Below are 21,172 nucleotides of genomic sequence, written 5' to 3' on the forward strand. Positions count from 1 at the left end.
TGAAAGCACACAGGGAGTACAAGAAGGAGTTTGGAATAGTCTCAGAGCCAGTCTGTGAGAGTGTGATTGGAAAGCTATCTGCAATCAAAGAAATTGAGGAAATATTTCTCCTTGCTAAAAAAAGACAGCCTTTTCCTCATATTGTCCCACACAGTTCATGAAACAAACAAATGGGAAGAGCTTTGGATGACTAACTTGCAGTGCAATAACATGTTGAGATGTGAGTTGTTGCATAAGATTCTTTGAACTTTTAGCAAGTGTTTTGAAGATACTTGCTATTATTCAGGTGTGACAGAAGGATTTCTCTAACCTGGCATGCTATGCTTCCTTCCTTAATGATGCCCAAGGATCTGTTGGACAGTCACACATTGAATCTCCCAGCTGCTCTCATTAGTGGGCAGCCTGTGACAGCCAAATTTCAGCTTAAAGCTGTAGGTGGTGCCTTTGGGAAGCCCTTTCTCTGCTGCTGGAGGCACTCAAATCTTTCACAGATGTGAAGGACTCTTATTGAGACAACAAGGACATGCCTGCCATGGACTGAGGAGAAAGTTTACACATCACTTTCTGCACTTCAAGAAGTGTTAGCTTTCATAGCAGCTCACTCCAACTATCAGGAACATGAATTGGCAGAGAAATGATTAACTATTTATCACCATCACCTCAACACCCCATGGTCAAGTGTAGCTACACAAGGGACTGCTCAAGTATACAGGAACACTCCAACTTGGGCCCTGTGCTATGGGAGGCATGTGGGCCCCCCTAATACAGCAAGAGATTCCTTTGAGCTCCCTCTCAAAGCAGAAAAAAATGAAGCTAGTCAATCTAATTAGCTTTAGCAGCGGCCAGAAGGACTTGGTCCAATAAAATATCTGCTTGCAGCTGCTCTCCTGCCTTGGTGCCACCCTCCAGGCCTGGATGACCAACAGAGGTGCAGTCCCTGGCAGCAGGTCTGCCACTCCCAGAGCTGGTCTGACTACAAGGAATGGCTTTGATGGTGGGCATCTGGTACCATTCCCCTCCGCTGCAGACAGTGTGGAGTGGAGCAGGAACTGTTTCCTATCCAAAGCTGGGAGATGAGTTCTGCCGTGCTGAGATTAAGGCACCTGTGAAGTCTTTATAGCAACCTTGTGTTGATGAAGTGAGCAGAGGAAAGCCTTGTTGGGTGACAGAATCTGGCCCTTTCTGTTCACTTGTCCAGGTATAATTTGTAATGCTTCCCTAGAGAATGGATAGCATATTTATTCTCACCTTAACCTGTCCCTTTTAGTGTTCTGAAGTATTCCTCAAAGATAGATCACAAATGTACACTGCCAAGATGTGTGAACTTCTTCATAGAAATCCAGAATTTGTCCTAACTGGAATATCTGTGGTGAGTTCTGGAAAAGGCAGAATGATTTTGTCCCTGTTGCTGTAGGTGTCTGCTATAACAGTCTAAAGTAAAGTAAATTTATTGAAATTCTGTTCTTAAATATAAAAGACTTTTGGCTCAGTGAGCCTCAGAATTTTCTGACATTTTTTCACTAATTATTTCTATTTATTGCTTTAAGACTCTAACTACCATTTTTATGATAAAATCATAAAGAAAATGTCTCTGAAAAATTCACAGTTCAAATAGGTGAAGAAGACAAGTGTTGTATATTTTCTCTGTATTTTCCCCAAATATATGATCTATTGCTAAGTTAGAATGACTCAGTAGATGGGGCTGGAATTATTTGCAGTTAAACTAAAAGCCCAGTCAGACTCCATAAACCCAGTCAGCAATATCTTTGTGGGGAACTCTATTTTTAGAGGGATCTCACAAGAGATATTTGTAACTACTTGCTCTGCTGTGGAGATGATTCTGTCACAGAATACTGCTGGACTTGTTTTGAACACAGATTTTGGAAGATTTTTATCAGTGCTTGGGCTCTGAGTGATTTCTGGATGACAAATGAGCTTATCTGAATAACAAGATGAAAGGACAACCTGCAGCTGTCCTGTTAATACTTACATAACAGCTCCTTCAGCCACTGTGCTGAATAGCATACAAAGTAAAATGATTTATGTGAAAGTGCAAATCTGAAAATTTCATGTTCAATTAACATATTCATAACATAAAAAAATTCCTTGTGGAATAACTAATTTTGTAAAAAAAATTATTTATAAATTTTATTTATAAAGAGTGTAATATTATTTATAAAAATATTTGAACAGAGCTATCCAGGAACTGACTTGTGCAGTGCATACAGTTTGCAAATTTTTGGAATTGCAGTTTAGTATAAAACATGGTGCATGTGCTGAAAAAATTTTTCAGATTCTTGCTTTTGAAGAGGGTAAAAAAGATCTGTAAATTCCATTGTATCTGTGCTGGGATAATTTATCCATTTCTCAAATTTTTCATAAAGTTTACAATTTCTCCCTACCTCCTGTGTTTCTCAGCTGTTTCTGTAGTGGAGCCTTACAGGAGAAGAGCAACAGTCCTCATACTGTAGTCATCAGACTTACAGTTATTATCCTTCCTGAGGTTTTTTACACAGATTTATTGCTGGCTTGCTCTTTTTTTTTCCCCTAGCAAACTGCTTGCTGTCATGCAAATGTAGGAATAATGAGGTTAATATGTGGGTCAGACCCAATGCTGAAGAGGAAAGCCTTATGCATTTCCTGACAGTGTAAATTCCCAGGACCTTTGGGCAGCTGGCTGGAGCATGGCAGCAGCCAACCACAAAGAGAAATGGGGACAGGAATAAAGAGAGCAGCGACAAGGTCTGGTCACTGCTGCCTCCCCTGGGAACAGTTTTGGGCTCCCTGTGCACAAATGCTGCAATTTTTGCCTAATGGCAGGGAGATGGGATACAGCTTGAAGGTGCAGGCTCCTCCCAGGCTGAGGAGACCAAAAAATTGAGGCAAAAGAAGGACATGACTCCTGTCTGCATGAGGTTTTTGTTATGCACAAAGCCTGATGTGTGAGAACACAGGACTACATTTTCTCTGCACCATTTTTCTGTAAGACTTGAAGAAACTCACCATAGGTAACTGGATTGCTAAAAAGAATCACACATCAAACAGACAAGACACGACTGGATTTGTACCTCTGTGTATCTTCTTTTATTCTGAAGTAGAGCAAATCATGGAGATAAACTTTGGCAACAATGCAGGACCTGTATTTCAGACTGCAAAAATTTCAGCACAAACAAATTATTTAGGTCAATATTTCAAGCCTTGTCTTCTCAAATGTGGTCCTGATTTGTAAGACTGATAGACAGATAGAAGAGCTTGGGATTTACTTACTATTGCTAATAAACATTTTTAAAAATTAAATAATTTTTAAGAGGTTATTTATTAAGTTTTTGTCACTAGAGCTTGCTTGCCCCACTGTTACAATGAAGCCTGTTTTTTCGTTCATTGAGCTTTATAAAGAAATGTAATTTTCTATATATTTCTATACTCTTTGCATTAGCTAGAAATCAGTTTCCAGCTTTTTCTTCCAAGTTTCATGGAGGCTTAGACACATTAATACTGTGAAAGTTGCCAGATGGTGTTTCTGCAGGTACTATCTACAAGTCCCATTTAAATGACAGTGTACTCAGACTTTAAAGAAATAAATCCTTTAATTGGGCTGTACCTGTTTTTAAAACCCACGTTAAGTTTCATAACATAGCAAAGCCACTGAAATTCTCCCTTTAACTCATTCAGCCCAAATTTTGGAAATGCTCCTCTAAGAATATGTGTAGGGACCATCGTGACTAAAGACAGACTGAAGCAAGTGAACAAATGTTTTCCCAGAGCTGGGCCTGTTCTCCCCTAATAAAATCCCTTTTAGGGCTCGTTCTATGACTGCATCCCCCAACCCCCCAAACAAGCTCCCAGAGCACATTGCAATGTAAATTATAACGTGACTAATTATGAGCAGCTTGCCTTTAAATTTTATATTTGCTTTTAAATGGATGTTTGCCAAAATTGGTAACAGTTTTAAAATGGGTATATGAAAGCCAGGAATCTTCCAAACAGGCGTGCTCATATGTACATTGAGATAAACACAGAGCAGTTATTAAAATGTGAGGTTTTGTCAGTTAGGGTTCTAAACCACATGTTTCAATTACTACTGAAATAAAAAAACAACAAAACAATGATGTGCCATTAATAGGACTTTTGGATAAACTTTTGGTATCCAGGATTACTTGATTTAGCCTGTGATTTCCAACATTTGCTGTAGATTATTAGCAAAGAAATTCAATACTAATTATTTTGAGGTTTAGCAGCCATGCAAAACATATCTGTGAATCTTGATAATTTCATGTCTCCTAGCCTTGAACTTCTGATCTGTTCATAACCACAAGATATTTTGTCAACACTTGATGCTTTATTAAGTTTAAAGCATGTACAGGTTTGGGACAATCTTTTGATTTTCCTCCTGGTTTCCTTCAGTTGTATTGTTGTACAGTTTGCATTATTTTACCCAGCAGCGGGTGAATTTTTTTTTTTTTTTGGTGCCGGTGACCTGGATTAAACCCAACCTTAGAGAATTCTCTATGAAGTTGACATTGAGTCCTCCTGGCAAAAATGACAATGGTATCTACAAGGGCACAATGACCTTGGTGTCAATGTCAGCATTCACCAAAGGCTGGAGGCAAGATAAAATAATAAGTTATATGGCTTTTTGCCAGCTGCAAATGTAAGCTTTTGTAGGACTAACTCCATGTGTATGAATGTGTAACTAAACACAGTGAAACGATTCCCCTCCTGGGTCTCAGCTAGAGCAGAGACAATACGTGATCAGTGTGTTCAGTGCAAAAAGTGGCAGTAGGAGGTGAAAGTAGCAAGGTTCCTGGGCATTCAGAACCCCCTCCTTTAGCAAGTACTTCTCGAAGTAGAGAGAAGCGTCGTTGCCCTGTGTGGGTCACCTCCTGGTGAAGCATTGAGGAGCAGACCCTCCTGTTCACGCTCAAGCTCAGTGACATTTCTAGTTTCTAGTGATCATCTTCATATAGAAACTGCAGACACAAACTTGTAAATCCTGTTTCTCAAAGGAAGCCCTTGAACATGGAAGCATTGTCACAACAGAAGCCTTCTTGTCAACAAGAAGCCACATCCTTGTCCTCAGTATGGCTGGTGATGAAAGAAGCTATTTAGGACTTCCCCTGCAGTTGCAAGTGTTATGGAATATGGATTCAAATTCTGCTTTCCATCTGACCTTGGGAACTATGCTTAGGAAACTGTTTAGCATCACTGCCTTTAAAATCATCAGAGATGGGTATGACAGAGGTTGAATCCAGGTCAAGGGTCCTAAGAGCTGAGGAGGCTCAAAGGTCCTCTGTGGAGAGCAATGTAAACTGAACTCTGAAGGGGAAAGTGGTTGTAGGGAAAAAACCTTTTTCTGGGTGAAGTAGTCTATGGTGCTCAAATACAGGCATCATCTCATATGAAGAAACTGCAGCTAGAGAGAGAAATAACCAGAAATAAGAAATGTAATAATTGTACTATATCATAACTGTGACAGTCAATAGAATATTGCAACTCCTTGCAGAAAATCATGTGTCTTCAGCCTGATTACAAAATTAAAAGAGAAAATATTTTAACTCAATTTCCTTAAAATATTTCAACTTAAATTCATTATCTATACATACATACATACATACGTACGTACATACATACATTACATACATATATATATATAGAAATTTTTTTTTTTAAAATCCGTCTTTGCTGATTAAGACTGTACTTTCCTCTTAAACATAACAAAACCAGAGGGGAAGTATAAATAGCTGTCATGGAGCTGTGATTGTTTCAAATTCATTGGACTGGCTAGCTGTCAGCACGATAAATGAATCATCCATACATAGCTCATATTGTCATATTTATGTGAGTGGGATTGAAAAAAGAAAAGAAGTCAATAAAAATTAAATTGAAAAGGAAAATATTGCTGTAGTACAGTTTTCCAAATGCATGTGACAAGTGAAAATGAGATGTGAAAAAAAGTGAAATGTGAAATATTTTAGGGTTTTTTACTATTGTTTATATGTTTTAATACTTTATAGTTTATATGCCAAGCATTAGCTCAGCATACGGGCTCATGAATTTTATGTTTTTCTTATTTAGACATGAGATGCGATGAGTGACATGGGTACAAAATGGGTAGATTTTCCAAATAACATTTACCAGCACTAGTAGCAATGGAGAAACAAGCTCAAATTAAAGCAAGATGCAGTCAGGAATTAATTTAGGTATTTACACCAGGCATTCTGGGAGAAAAGAATCCCATCTCCTCAAGAGAATGCTTTATATTTAGCAAGTGGGAACGTGAACCAGAGATGATCAAAGTATCAGACTGAGGGATGTAGGGGAGAGAAGTGATGAACCAACCTGATCAGAAGGAAATAAAGTTCCCATGCTTGAGCAACAGAAAATATCCCAACTTCCCTTTCCCTCCAGTGACACGAAAGAAAGACAGACAAGCCTTGTGCATTGCCACACTGTGTGTACTGTGTGTCAGATCTCTCGGACCAGTTTTCCTCTTTTTATTCTTAGCAATTTTGTTTTAACACCAAAGTAGAATCCTAGTTTGAAAGGCTTGAGATGTTACAGCCACAAAACGTTAATCAGATATTAGAAAATAATATCTCCTGTACTGTACATTGCTGAGTGGATATTTGTGTTGAAGACTCAGAAACTAAGATGTCTGAAGTGTGAGGTGTGATGTTCCACAGACATGAAAAATGCTGAACAAGCTCCAAATGTCTGTCATTCCATGTGAGTACCTCTAGAGCCCAGGAGCCACCTAATCAATGGTGCTGAGGCCAGAGGAAGCTGCAGGGAAGGCGTTACGTTATATTACAGTCCATCACACAAGAGCTTTAGAAGAGAGATGTGATAAAACACATTAATTAGTGACATATTTTGATGACAAATCAATCATCACCTGTGCTTTTTTGTATTTATTGTTCCATTTGCTATGCAGGGAATATGGAAAGGGGAAAAATCAGACATTGTAACAGATAATGTTACACAAAACCCACCAGTCAATGAAAGAACTTTAAACCATCCTGAGACCAACATCCCTTTGTGTGGATGAATCAGACTATGCCAGAATTTCAGGGGGGTGGTGGGTGGGGAGGGGAACGTTTAGTGGGTCGCCTTCCAAATCATCAATATAATGCTAAATTACTTTGTTTCAAAATCATACCTCTTTATGTAAAGAGTACTGCCTGTTCTAAAAATAATAAGCCTGACTCTGATCCCATTCATAGCTCAATGAATCAGGGACACTCCCAGCAAGATCCACAGAGTTTCTTTAGAGCAGAGCAAGTCAGTGACAGGCTGCATTCTGGATGCATCCTGGGGGCTGAGCATGTGACCCATAGCTGAGTCTTATTCTGTAATTGTAAAAGGCTTTTTGAAACCCATTTAAGTCTATTGGTGCTCCCAGAAAATTGTGCACTCATTCATTTTTTCAAAACAAATATCCTGGACTTAATGGAGTGTAGTGTCCTTTCACTACCAGTACCGAAGAACTCAAATTATGCATTATTTAGCTATTAAACTGAAATGAACAAGAAGAAATGGCACTTACGGGCAAGACCACTGTTCTAAAATGCTTGGTGGTAAGCTGCGGAAACATTAGCAAGCTGTTATAAAAGTGCCATCTCCTACCAGCTGCTATAATTTTGTTTCCTCTAACAGTTAGAACACATTTATGAGCACATCTTATGCACACACATATCTGCACCGAGGAAGGCACTTGCAGGGGTCTACCTGTGCTGTCACACACTGAGCTGGCAGGGGATTTCAGCAAGCCAGCTCACTCCTGAGCATGTTGCAAGCTGGTTCCTGCAGCATTTCTCCCATAAAGACACTGTTCCATCTAAGCAGTCTCTAAAATGCCCTCTGAAATCAGAGAGCTTCACAGACCTCAGGAGGTAAAGCAAAAAACATTCACGAGCCCCCAGATATTTAGTGAGATATTTTGATGGCAAATCGACCATCACCTGAGCTTCTTTGTATTTTTTGTTCCATTTGCTATGCACGGAATATGGAAAGGGGAAAATCACACATTGTAACAGATATTGTTACACTCTTGCTAGGTGATATGATCCATAAACTTGAGATTTTCAAATAAAAAGCAGATGGCAAAACTACAAGAGTTTCAGGAGTGTGCAAATATCACAAATAATCATTTAATGCTTCATCTGTTTGAAAAATCTAGCAAAACTAAGCTATTTTTGACTTCAATGCTAACCTATTCAGTGACTTGGTCTATGCCTATTACTTAGGGTGCTGTTCAAGTCCCACAGTCAACCTCCACGATCTTTGCTTCACACTAGACTTATGGCAAAGCACTGCCTTCGTTGCCTTGTCTGCAATGCTGACACCCATTATCACATATTTCATTTATTTTATCACTCTTTCTATTTTTATTCCCTGACACCAATTTTATAGGTGACAAACATTCCATTGAGTTATGACTGAGTTGCCTCCTTACTCTTTCTCTATCGCTTGCATTAAAACCACGTGTTTGGATCTGCTTGCTCAAAATTGCTACAGTATGGAGTGAGAAGAGCAAATAAAAATGTGAATTAATTTTTCAGAGCTGATGGTGGACCTAAGCCAGAGCTACTACCCCTCCCTACTTTTAGCAGGAGTTTTATCATCAATGAGCCCAAGAAGAAAGTACATTCTCTTGAAAGTGTATTGTCGTTGGTTGGTCACAAGGTTTTCGGGGTGAAGGAAGAGACGAGATGGGCTCCATGATCAGAAGGCTTGATTTATTATGTTATGATATATATATATATTACATTATAACTATACTAAAAGAAAAAGAAAAAGGGAGAGTTTCCAGAAGCTGCTAACTACCTAAGAATAGAAAGTAAAGAATGAACAACAAACCAGCTCTCTCAGACTGTGTCCGAGAGATCTCAGTTCTGGATTGGTCACCAACTCCAAACATCCAAACTGGGCCAATCCAGGCAGACCTGTTACATTCCACAGCAGCAGATAACCTATTGTTTATGTCTGGTTGCTGAACTTCTCAGCTTCAGCAGGAAAATCCTGAGAGGATTTTTCATAAAAGAAATGTCTGTGACAGTGTATAATAAAATAAAAGTTTATACCATACCATATAAAGCTATAAGGAGTTCACAGCGACTGTGCTGATTCCATCAGTAAGTAGTTAGAGATTTATGACTGCAAATAATGTTTTTCCACGCAGGGATGAGCTCAGCACCCATTTTATGAAACACTGATATGGGCCATTACAGCCCAGTACAATGAACCAAGGCAGGCTCCGTTCACCTGCTGGGTTGATGGAAAAGCACTGAACCCTTTCCTGCATCACCATGCAAGGAATCTGGCTGGAGCTACAATTTCCAAAGCATCATCCCTAAAGTTTGACACCTGAGTCTCTGCTGCATGCTTTAGATGTAAGTAGTCTGATCCCTGATCACTTATGGTCTCTTTGCCACCATTGAAATGAAACTGCCTTTACTCACATTTTTTTCATGTTTGTGGTCAACACATCTGGGTGTAGGTCTGAGGCTTCAGGCATTTGGTTGGTTGGTGCCATTCTGGGAGAGTGTATGAATGCTGGCTAGGGAGGGGAGCATCAAGAAGACCCATCTGGGCTTCTTAACTTCTTCCAGCTGCCTTTTTTTTTTCTTTCTTTCCAAACACAGAATCATGAAATAAATTTGATATATTTCAAAGCAGAAACTCATTATAATCATAACCAGAGAATCACATAATAATGGAAATTATGTATTGGAACAAGACTAAATGCACGTTCACTTACTGAGGAATGTGGATTTATTGTTCCATTTTATCAGCCATTAACATTAAGAAAGGAGAAACCCTCTCCTAAGTGTCAAAAACATACAGATTTTCAAGTGAACTTTATATTTAATAGTCAGTTCAGCTGGAGACAAGCAGACATTTACTTTTAGACTGCAAATAATCCTGGGACATTATAAAATGATGTACATTTTTACTGTATACTTTGTACAAATAAGTACACTGTATTATTTATTGAGGTAATAAATTCCCAAAATCCCCTCATGGCATTCTGATTAATTGATGTTTGACAAAGTGTTTAGTGCCATAGATGTTTGAAAATAAACAACAGAAGAAAGCTGTATGTCATGAACTCTCCTGAGGAACATTTAAATGCATAGGAATTAGATGCTCAGGATCAGTTTATTATAAATATACCCTTTCACCTTCTGTGCATTTTTGTTCATCCTTTCCCAAACCTGCTTTGGCTTTCCCTTGGAGGGGTGTAGGAGGCAAATGCATCCAAAGGTTAGTGGCATTAAAGAAGAGGTTTTTTCAGATCACTTGTGAAAATGAGAGAATGATGTTATAACAAAAGTGCATTTTCAGCCATGTTAAAATAAACCTTCACCTTTGCTGTGGGATAGTAATTTACCCTTTCATTTTTAACTTTCCTCTTTCCTCTTATAGATATTTCTGTGCTCCTAAGTTTCTTATTTTCTGCATTTCATTTTGGTCCCTACAATGTTTTTCCATTTAATGAGCATTTAATTGGCATGCTCCAAGGAGAACTTTTCTCAGTTCTTTAAGACCAGAAGCCTACATGGACCGGTTAGCAGTGTACCTTTTACTTCTCTGTGCTGCTTTTTTTACCCCCAAGCACTTTTCAGAGTTCTGAGGAGAAATGTGAATTGGAGGATGATTTGTTTCCTGTGTAGCTTTTGACTCTGCTATCCCACTTCTTCAATTCTTCCTTTCTGTGTTGTACCACCACTGAAGGCCCCAGCACACCTCTACCTTGAATCTTGTGCAGATGTTTGTGGTCTGGAAAAAAAATGTTTTGCTTACACCAAATGAAAACTGTGGAGCAAAAAGTTTTTGAGAAAACAAAACCCAATTGAACAGAACCAAACAGGTGCAAGAGGTGGAAAGAAATGCTCTCCAGTGAAAATGTTGTTCCTTATACCTGGCCTCTGGTATTGTTGCACTTAAGACCTTGCTGGATATTGAACAATGCAGATCCTGGGCACTGCAGAGGTGCCACAGGGCTCTCCTGATGGAGCATCCATACATGTGCTAGAGATCATAGGGAGTATGTAGCATAGAAGCCTGTCACCTCCATAGGATATCTGTATTTGTGTTCACCTCTTGGGCCATATTTTTGGGTTGAGTGAAAAGATGGAACTGTTTTCAGAAAATTAGCCCTCCTCACAGCAAAATCTCCATCCCCATCCCTGCACTTCCCCCGGCTCCGTCTTCAGTCGAGCACTTTAGTCACGCTCCTCTCTTTGGCCGGGTCCTTGGGAAGTGGGAAAAGTGCATCATCAGAGGCTATCCAAAAAAGCAGAGCCTGCCACCCAGACAGGGCAGCCTGCCTGCATCCAGAGACCCCTCCGCGGGCTCTGTCCCTGCTGCTGCTGCGGGGACGGGGCTCTGCCTTTTCCTCCTGCGGAGCCCCGCACCTCATTCCCTCTCTGCGCTCATTCCCGGCCCGACACTCGCCCCACCGCCTTGCATTGCCCCGTCTCCGTGTCCCCGTGTCCCGGTGTCCCCGTGTCCCCGTGTCCCCATGACCCCGTGTCCCGGTGTCCCCGTGTGCCCATGTCGCGGTGTCCCGTGGTCCCCGTGTCCCGGTGTCCCCTAGTCTCTTGTCCCAGTGTTTCGGCGACCCCATATCCCCGTGTTTGGGTGTCCCCGTGTTTGGGTGTCCCCGTGTCCCGGTGTCCCCATGCCCCCGTGTCCTCGTATCCCTGTGTCCCCATATCCCGTGTCCCGGTGTCCCTGTGTCTCCGTGTCCCGGTGTCCCGGTGCCGATGCGGACGCACGATGGCGCCGCAGCCCCCGCGGTGCCGCCGGACGCTGCCTGCCGGGCGGCTGCGGCCAGCGGAGGCTTTCCCGCTGGGACAGACGCCAAAGCCAGGCGACACAAACATCCCCACCTTGGGGTCACCGCCAGGGTGCTGGCAAAGGGAGCAGCACATGGATGTGCTCCGCTGTGTTTCGTGCCCCTCGGCTGCTCCCGGGGCCGTCGGATGTCTCGCACAGCGGCTGAGCCACCAGCTCGGGGGCTGGGCAGGCTGGGGAGTCAGACTTGCAAAAGAAAGAGGGGGGGATGAGTTTTTTCCCCTTTCCAGAGGCAAATTTTCATGAGGGTCTGGGCTTGGAGAAGGTGTTGGAGGAGTTTTGTGGCAGAAATATCTGTGGGTTACCTGCCTGTCCTGTCCTCTTGGGACTCACCTGTAGAGTAAGAGAGACACAGGTGAAAGGGTGGCACAAAGATGTGTTAGCTGAAATGTGCTCGCTGGACTGAAGCAGGATAAGAAGCAGTCAGCATTATGTGTGTATAGTACACACACACAAATACGCACACACATATATATATGTATAAGTAATGCAGTCTAAGGACATTATTGAGATTTAAATGCAGGCAAAAAGAGATCCAGCTTTCTTTTTTTTACAAGCCTTCTACTTCATACGCTTCCGTGCCTTCAAACACATGCAAAGTAAGGCCTAGCAAAATCTTTTGCTGCAAGCAAAAACCGAGGAGCACTCTGAATGAACCTCTGTGCTTCCCTGCTGTGTTTGCTTTTCTTAGCTGGGTTAGGTAAAAACTCAGCAGAATTTGCTGTTGTGCCTCTGTTTCTCCAAAATCTATTACCACTGTGGAAAGAGGGAAGGAGTGAAAGGGACAAGGGACTATGTAATGCATTGTGTGTCAAGGAATTCAGCAGGGGCAGTCTGCTGAGTCTCTGCCCAGCCATGCCTGGCACTGGGAGCCAGGCACTAGGGCAGGGTGTGTATAAATAAACTCACCAGTGACTCCATGGATGTGCATTACTCCCATAACAGTGTGGCTGAAGCTGTCATCCTGAAGGTCTTATGCCAGCAATATCAGAGAATGGGGATTTGGGTGTAGCCTGGAGATAAAAAATGCAGCTTTTTGGTGGGGCAAGGCCACCATTAGCTGAAATTTGCCACAAGCAATTTATCGGCATTTTCAGAAAGAGCCTGTTTGATAATAAGGTACTTTTCTTCCTCACCCTTCCCTAAGCACAAAAATATCCCATTCAGCTGTGAGATCTCCAAACTGAAGTCAAGCCTGGAGGAGCTGTGGGAGTTGCTGATATGGTCTCATTTGGCAAGGGTGGAGCAGCATCCAGAGCTGGATTATTGTCAGTCAGGCTGACAAAGCAGAACAGAGCATCACCACAACAAAACCCTCTGACCCATGTTATGCAAAGCATTGTTTGTTTGTGACTGCTGGGCTTCTGGTGAAGAGAAAATACTGAGAAACTCAATGGTCCTTTAAGGGAACTCCTAAGAGGTTTATTCAGCCCTGCAAGTTATTTACATTAACAGGCTACTTACACATGTTGAAACTTGCTTAACAGTAAGTTATTACTTGTTATTGTTATATGCTGCTGAAAAAGGAGTATGTAAATACCTACATTTTAAAGGGTTTGTGAGAGGCAGCTGGATATAGTTATGTGGGGCAGAATTATGCTAAACAACAAGACCAACAAGAATTTAAACAGTGAACAAAGCAGGATTTCATATGGAGCCTTGTGGCTGGTGTACTGCCAAGCAGCCTTCTTTTCAGCTCTCCCTACCCCATGAGCTTCTGTTCCAGTCACAGACAAAAACAGGGAAGAAAACCTTGGTCTTTTCTTTCAAGATATCATAAAAAACTTTCACTACATTGTCAAAGGGGGGCAGTCTCAAGCAAAGCAAAAGACTTAAAAAAGCAAACTCCTGCGAACCTGAGTGTTTATGGAAAATTCTGAGAAAAGTGCTTCATTTGGCGCTGAGGAGTCCCTCTTGGTACAAACTACAATTATATTTTCCATAACCACAGGACCAAAAGGGCTCTCCCCTCTGAGTGCTTTTATAGGTGATGGTGAAACAGCAATGCAAAATCATAATTATTAAAGTGCAATACATAGCAGACAGTAGAAATGAGCTATAGTCTGTTGAAAAGAGCAGTAAATAATAAACAAGACTATTGAGAGATCTGAAAAAACTTAGGCTATTCTGTAGCTAATAGATAACAATGACAGTAGCCTGAGGATAAGGGTAGGAGAAAGCCATGAGTCTTTTCATAGCAGTATATCTTCTGTAGAATAAGAGGCAACAAAATTCAGTGAAAAACCCTCAGAAGACAAGTTGTCTGTATGTGTTATTAATGCAGGAGGAAGAATTGGAAGCGTCTTTGGCCCCAGAGAGAGATGAGTGTGCATCACCCGTCTGCTCAGAGTGAGGGCAAAAAGGCAAAGCGCCGAATAGCAAAGGAAATTCTGGATGAGCAAAAAATCCAGACATAAATCTGTTAGTAGGATGAAGTATGAGGCAGTAGTGGCAACTGGGTAAAATTAAACCAGTGAATCTGAACATTAAATGCTTCTCTGGCACAGCTTATTTGTTTCACTGAGAATACACAGGAGATGCAGCTGACAAATGGTGTTTATTAATGAGCTAATATACTGGATTTGAACACTGAGAGGGAAATAAAGCAAATGATTGACAGCACTGAACATTTTATCTTGATAGTTTCTGTAGGACACAGAGGCAGAGTATGTGCATCCCTCTCAGGCAGGTTGCTCAGGTCACCAAATGCTTCATGCCAAGAGGCAGCAAACCCATCCACTCCTCCGGCCTCAGCACCAATGCGCCTGCCCCAGGGAGCAGTTGCTAGAGCTGTGCCAGATTTTTGTTGCCTGCTGCACTATGCCAACAAGTGACCACCTCAGTTTACAGTACAGTGACCTCTAGGACCAGAAGACCTCAAACAATTTGAACATTACCGAATAAATGTTATGTTGTAGGCAAGCTTTATTTATTCAGTTAGTGCTTTTATTGATCTCTATGAACTTAGGTTAAAGTTGTTTAGGCTAGAGGAGAACTCTAATTAATTTCCATACATTGCATGTATGGAAGGCAAAAAAGCCTGAGAAAGCCCCCAAATGCAAGATGTTAAACTCTGTGACAAGAATTCTGGTATTTGGTTAAGGAAAGTGTGTAAATTGTCAGTCTGCAGTACGTGTATACAGGTGTCATACTGCTCAGTGAGGTGCCTCTCTTCTTCTATTGTTTCTGACAAAGACGACTTTGCTGAGACAGGACACCAAACAAAGCCCTTTGTCATTGAGGATGATCATGTTCCTACCACCACATCTGCTTACAGAAACTGGCAGAGTGGAATCTCTATTTTTTCTTATGCGGGAACACCCTAGACCTGCCTGAGTACAGGTTGTTTTCCATTTTAAAAACTCTCCCAGAGCTGAGTGATGCTTTTGTGTAGGGTGGTGATTCTGAGCTGTCTGAATGCAGGAGAGCTTTCATGATATTTTGCTCTCTCCCTCTGTATCTCCTACCTAGAAAGGCAAAGTTTTCCACCGTGGCCTCCCACAGCACAAGAGACCTAGAAAGCAGGAGCTGTAGGCCAGTCTCCAGCTACCTAGAGATATTGTCCCCCTGGAGTCTCACTTCTAACTGGCCTTTATTTTTTTTTTTTTTTTTTTTGAGTGAATAGCCTGCTTTTTAGATTTTTAATTCTACCAGAAGCCTCAGGCTTTCATAAGTAGTTTGTCAGAGATCCAACCAGAGCACGAGAATGGTTCCATAGCTGGGACCACTTTCTGGATTCCTGACTTCCTCACACCACCCCAAACGCCTGTCTCTGCTCAGTACTCATATTCAGGCACTTCCAAAACATTTTCAGAGCTTTCATACCTCTTGTCCAACCATTTAAGATTTTTCCTCTGTCTTCTGGGCATCTGCAACTGTTTGGGTGGACCAAACATAAGCGTTAGTTCAGCTGGAGCTAACCAGCCATTTACTTTCAGATTGCAAATAATTTTGGGACATTATAAAATAGTTTATATTTTTGATGTATTTTCTCAAACATGAGAAGCTGTTTTATCTGCAGCCATTTTACCTCCCTGTATATGTGTGATCTGTGATATTTACAAGCATTTGAAACATGAAGGTGCCTACAGGGTGTCTTAGATTTGTTGCAACACCTTGAAATCAGTGGAGAGCTGAGAATCTTGGCCACAATGTAACTATGATGCATTTTTGTACATTCCTTTAGTTGCTTATTACATCTGTGATGAAACAGAAACACTGAATTAAATGGGTGAAAATGTGAATCTGCAGAACATATGTACCACTGTTAAAAATTCTGTTTAACACTTGCTTTGTCCTTAATAGTACAACTTCTGGTCTCACTCTGAGTCTTCATATGGTTGTCCCCACAAAATGCCTCTGAGTGCACTGCTATTGTCCACATTCTACAGGATGCTCAGGAACAAGCAGATTAGGTGAACTACTTGATGACAACCAAGTCTTGCAAATTCCAGTCCAGTGTGTGGACTTGGGAATAATCGTCTATGCCAGACATTAATTTCTTTAATAAAGGATCCATGGCATACAATTTCTTAAATCTCAGTTGTGAAGAAAGAGATCAAATAAATTTCTCCAGCCTCATTCCCCACTGATGGTGTGCCACAGGGCTTCTCCATCTCTGAGGCTAATTGCCATTTCACCTGTAATTCATTCTCCCACATCAGGTGTCTGAGACAGTGATCTAATATGCTGATAAAGGAGAATCCTGAGAGAAACAGAGATTTGGTTCTGCACACCATAACTGTTAATGAAATTGGCTATCATCTCTATAATTACATTTTGTCCAAAAGCCAGATCAAGCTGAACTCGCTGGGGAGCAGGCTATCAAAAATTAATATGCTTATCTTAGGGACAGAATTTCAGCTATTGCTTTGAGAGAACAAAAATACAATAAAATATTATCTTTATGGTGTTTTAATGTTTTTTTTTTTACAACGATGAGCAAGAAAAGGTAAGGTATTAGACACTACATTTCAAAATGTTGTTGGGATTCTTCCATTTCCATTTCTGCCCCAGGGCAGGCTCCCAGGCTGGAATTTGGGTAGGTTACGGAGCCCTGCGAGTTCAGCACATCCTGCTCATAAAGGAAGGAAGCTTGATCTCAAGAGATATGGGGAGCACAAGCACCTCAGAAGAGACTGAATTAAGTGAAAACTGATCTCTGGAAGTTCAGAAGGATGTGCATGTACCTTGAGAGCTCTTCTGAGTAAATCTGTAGAGTTGCATCAAAAAAATCTGGTGGGGAAATCATGATGTTACCTTGTGAAAATTAGCTATTAATTAAAGAGCACCCTGCCTCCTTACCCATTCCCCATACAAGATTTATTGATTTCTAGACAGAGTAATTTATGAGGCTGGAAGGAGGAATTAGCAAGTGCCAGTCAGACAATTTATACTGGTGGGTTTCAAGAGGAGAGCAGACAGTAAATTGTTGTGACTCGGTGCAGTGCTGTGAGTAGATGTAAATTGCCAACCCACCAATACTTCAGAGCCATTAAGTGCCAACACTTATTGATTAGTATGTGCTTTTTCCTGCTAATGGCACCAATTTCTGAACTGCCACGGTATGATTCTGACATTCATTATACTTTCAGTGTCTTGAAGGGGAATCAGCTGCCTTTGACCTTGACTTCTGTAAAAATCCTGCCTGGTGTCACCAATGTTCTATAGACCTGAGTTACAAATACAGTGACAAGAAGCTGAGATGAAGGCTGCTGCCAGCCACCGCACTGAAAACACCCCCAGTACTGGTGTGTGATCAGCTGTGCATGTTTGTGCGTAGTTAGAGAGTTGGGTCAATGGCAAGAAAAAAGAAAGAATAAATGTTGATGAAGATTCTTTCTGCCCTCTCCTCTCCCAAACCCCCACAAGCTTCATTTTATACTCCCTTTTGCACTTAGTTATCAGCCAGCATCTTACCCTGCAGAATCCTCAAAGAAGACAGATTTGACCCTTCTGTTCCCTGGGAAAGGACACTATTGATTCTCTATCAATAATGATTAACAGATTGAATATGCTAAAATACAGAGCCATATCCCCCCCCAAATCTGTTAGCTGAGATCAGAAACAGTCTCTCTGGGTCCTGCCAGCAACCAGTCTTCTCCTGGGATCGGCCACATCTCCTCTTTTCCTGGCAGAGGATGGGCTTGCAGAAGCGCATGCTGAGAACAAAAAGGCCCAAGGGAAGTTTTGTCTCAGCTCCCAGGTGTATTTATGCCAAGAGCTCAATCTGAAGGGCAGTGTCAGAGAAACCACCCAGGCAGAACTATCTCTACACAATGGGAGAAGGATTTGGATGGGCAGGAGGCTGGTGAAATGAAGAGAAGCTAAGCAGTTCCCCCTGACTGCTCTAATGGGACTCCTCTGGGCTGCTGCATACCGAAGACAGGGATTTTTCAGGCTCTGCCCTGGCCATTTAAGTCAGGTTGTGAAGCTGTACAAGCCCATGGGTTTGTTCAGTGGAGAAAGGGGGAAACCTGTGTTAAGAAGGGAGGAGTCTTTAAAGCACAGTTGTCAAAAACAGCCAGTATCAACCACAAGGTGCTAGACTATGTGAGCAGCTGGTATAACACCTACATACATGGGAAATGGATAGAAGTTCCTTTTCTGGCACTTTAAGAAATCTTCTATAACTATCAGTTAAATTTGTCGCACACAAAGGTCAAACAGATTTCATTCTGTCATTTACTGTAGCCATCTCATCAAACAGCCAGGGTTTCTTTCAGAGTAAAAGGCTGTGTTCCCTCTTTACAGAAGTTCAAGTAAAACCAGAAAAAAAGAAAAATATTTGCTCTCACTTGTCATCACTCGAGACCTGCATGAGCCTGAACATCCACTAACTTCTTCACCCCAACAAATATAAACAGAAAACTTTTTGTGTTGAAGGGAAACAGACTTTCTGGAGGGAACAGAGAAGAAAAGATTGGTTTTATCTTTGTGATTAACACTGTCATTCCTTCTCCAGAAGTTTGTTCCTTTAAAATATATGGGAATGGTGAGTCTACACAGAGAGTTCAGAGACAGATGAACAGCGGAAGGGTGAGACAAGGATCCAGAAATCTCATTTTGTCACAATCTGCAGTTTCATAAGCATATCTCACCATGTTCCGAGTGGAGAGAAATCATAGGTATTTTTAAAAAAAATTATACAATCCTGCCATAAACTTTGCAGAATGAGATCAGGAAGAAAGGAATAAGAGTGCAGTTATGAGAGCAGACATTATCCTTAGAGCTTGCCAAGTAATGGCTGATACCAGCTCACAGAGAAGCTGAGTCTCCACAGGTGTTCAGAACTCAGCTGCATCTGCCACATAGTCCATGGGAAAAATGCAGTTCAATTTTTGAATATGCAAGGATATCTCCTTGGGGAAACAACGGCCTTAATGATGAAGGTTTGAAGGAGTGAAAACAATTCATTAGTCATAAAGAAATCTTGGTGAGCCACCCAGTCACTCAGGAATTTAAGATGATTTTTGTTCCCAGTAAGAATGCATATGGCTTTCAAAAACACGTAAGAAGAATGAAGTGTTGCAAGAACTGGATCTGAAGGAGTGAGTAAACAAAGGGAATTAATCTTTGGATTTTTAAAGTAAATTAAGTTCCCCATTGAATTAGAAATCTGACACCTGAATAGTATGACAAATCAATGTGTCTGCCTTTCAAAGGCTGCCCTCCATCTTCTTTTGGTTTGTCCCAAAGAAAGATGCAAACCAGACTATGCAAAACACTTCCCAAACTAAAGTGCAGTCTGGCCACAGGACCCACTTGTCACATTGTGATTGCAGGATAATGTAGCTCACAAGCCACAATGCTGTGCCTGCTCCCATGTATACATTTTGCTCAGCTTTTGATTCATCTCTTTGTTCAGGCAACTTAAATTGCTCAGCACGTCTGTTTGGGCTTTTCAGAACAGGCTGATTCCTTGCTGGAAGATAAATGGTGGATGTACAGCTTGAGGACATTCATTCTTATTTTACCTTAATCAGAGCCAGCCAAACCCAGGAAAGTGTTCTTCAGAGAACCATGTAATTATTTTGACATTTGGGTTTTTTCCAGTTTGAAATGAAATAAATTTTGTCAAAATTTCTAGAAGAAATCCTCTATGAAGAAATAAATCACACAGCAAGTACCAACAACATGTTTTTTTTTGTAGTGCAATATGCCCCCTCAAGAGGTAGGCGTGTAAAACCATTTGTTAAACAAATGTGCAGATGGTGGTGCTCCATATTTGGCATAGTCTGGAATGAGGTCTTCCATGGATCCAAAAGGCCATCTCATCTTGAACTGAGGTGCTGAAGGATTTTGGGCCTCTCAAGTTATTGCTTCCAGGACAGAAAATGTGGAAGTGGTGGTGAGGCAGTCCTGCACTGTGGTACAGCTGCTGAGAGCTGCTTTACCACACCACTACTGGCTCACAAGGCAGCTTCCTGATGGAAAATTGAACTTGATTTAGCTGAAGTCCTAATGAGAAAAAACACCACATCATGTCATGAGCTTTATAACTCAAGATCATGTTATTACATTTTGTCCAATAATTATTAGCCAGTAACTGATATAATTGCTCTCTCTGTCTGCTTGCACAGATGTGGCCGAAGCTCTCTTCACAGAGAGCAGCAGGCACAACTTTCCCAAGTATTTCTCATAGGGAAAGGCACTGAGAAGACCCTTAGAGAAGAAGAGAGAACAAGTCTTATCTGTACTTACTGTGCCTGTTGTTTGGTGTAAGATTGTTTGGCACATGTGGAATGTGTTATGGAGATTGTTTACCGAGAGTGATTTGTTAATTGGACTCTGCTGATGGTTGTTTGGATTGATTGACAATTAGGTCAAAGCTGTGTCCTGACTGTTGGGAGACAGTCATGGGTTTTTCTTTAGTATCTTTTTAGTATAGTATCTCTTTAGTATTGTTTTAATACAGTATTAGTGTAATATAACATAGCTTAAAAAAGCAATTGTTCAGCCTTCTGAAATCATGGAATCAGAGTACATTATTCCCTATGCTGGGGTCACCCTGCATTGATACACAGAGACCCCCTTCACTCTGAGCAGAGGTAGCAAATGGACACGTTCATTCTCCCTTCAGAGCAAAGCCAAAATCTGCACCACTTAGTAGTTCCCTACAGCCATTACATTAGGTTAGTTTCCTCATGCCATCCTGATCCCATCTGCTCTGTGTAAGAGGCTTCCAGATCTGAAACACACCTCTCCATGTAGGTCCACAGCTTCCCTTTGCTGAGCCTGGCTGTCCATAGGCAGCCTGGACCACTGGGACTGGGGCTTTTGGGTCAGGGTAGGTGCACAGCAGAGGGCA

The sequence above is a fragment of the Camarhynchus parvulus genome, chromosome 2 (assembly GCF_901933205.1).
Source record: "Camarhynchus parvulus chromosome 2, STF_HiC, whole genome shotgun sequence".
Taxonomy (NCBI): domain Eukaryota; kingdom Metazoa; phylum Chordata; class Aves; order Passeriformes; family Thraupidae; genus Camarhynchus; species Camarhynchus parvulus.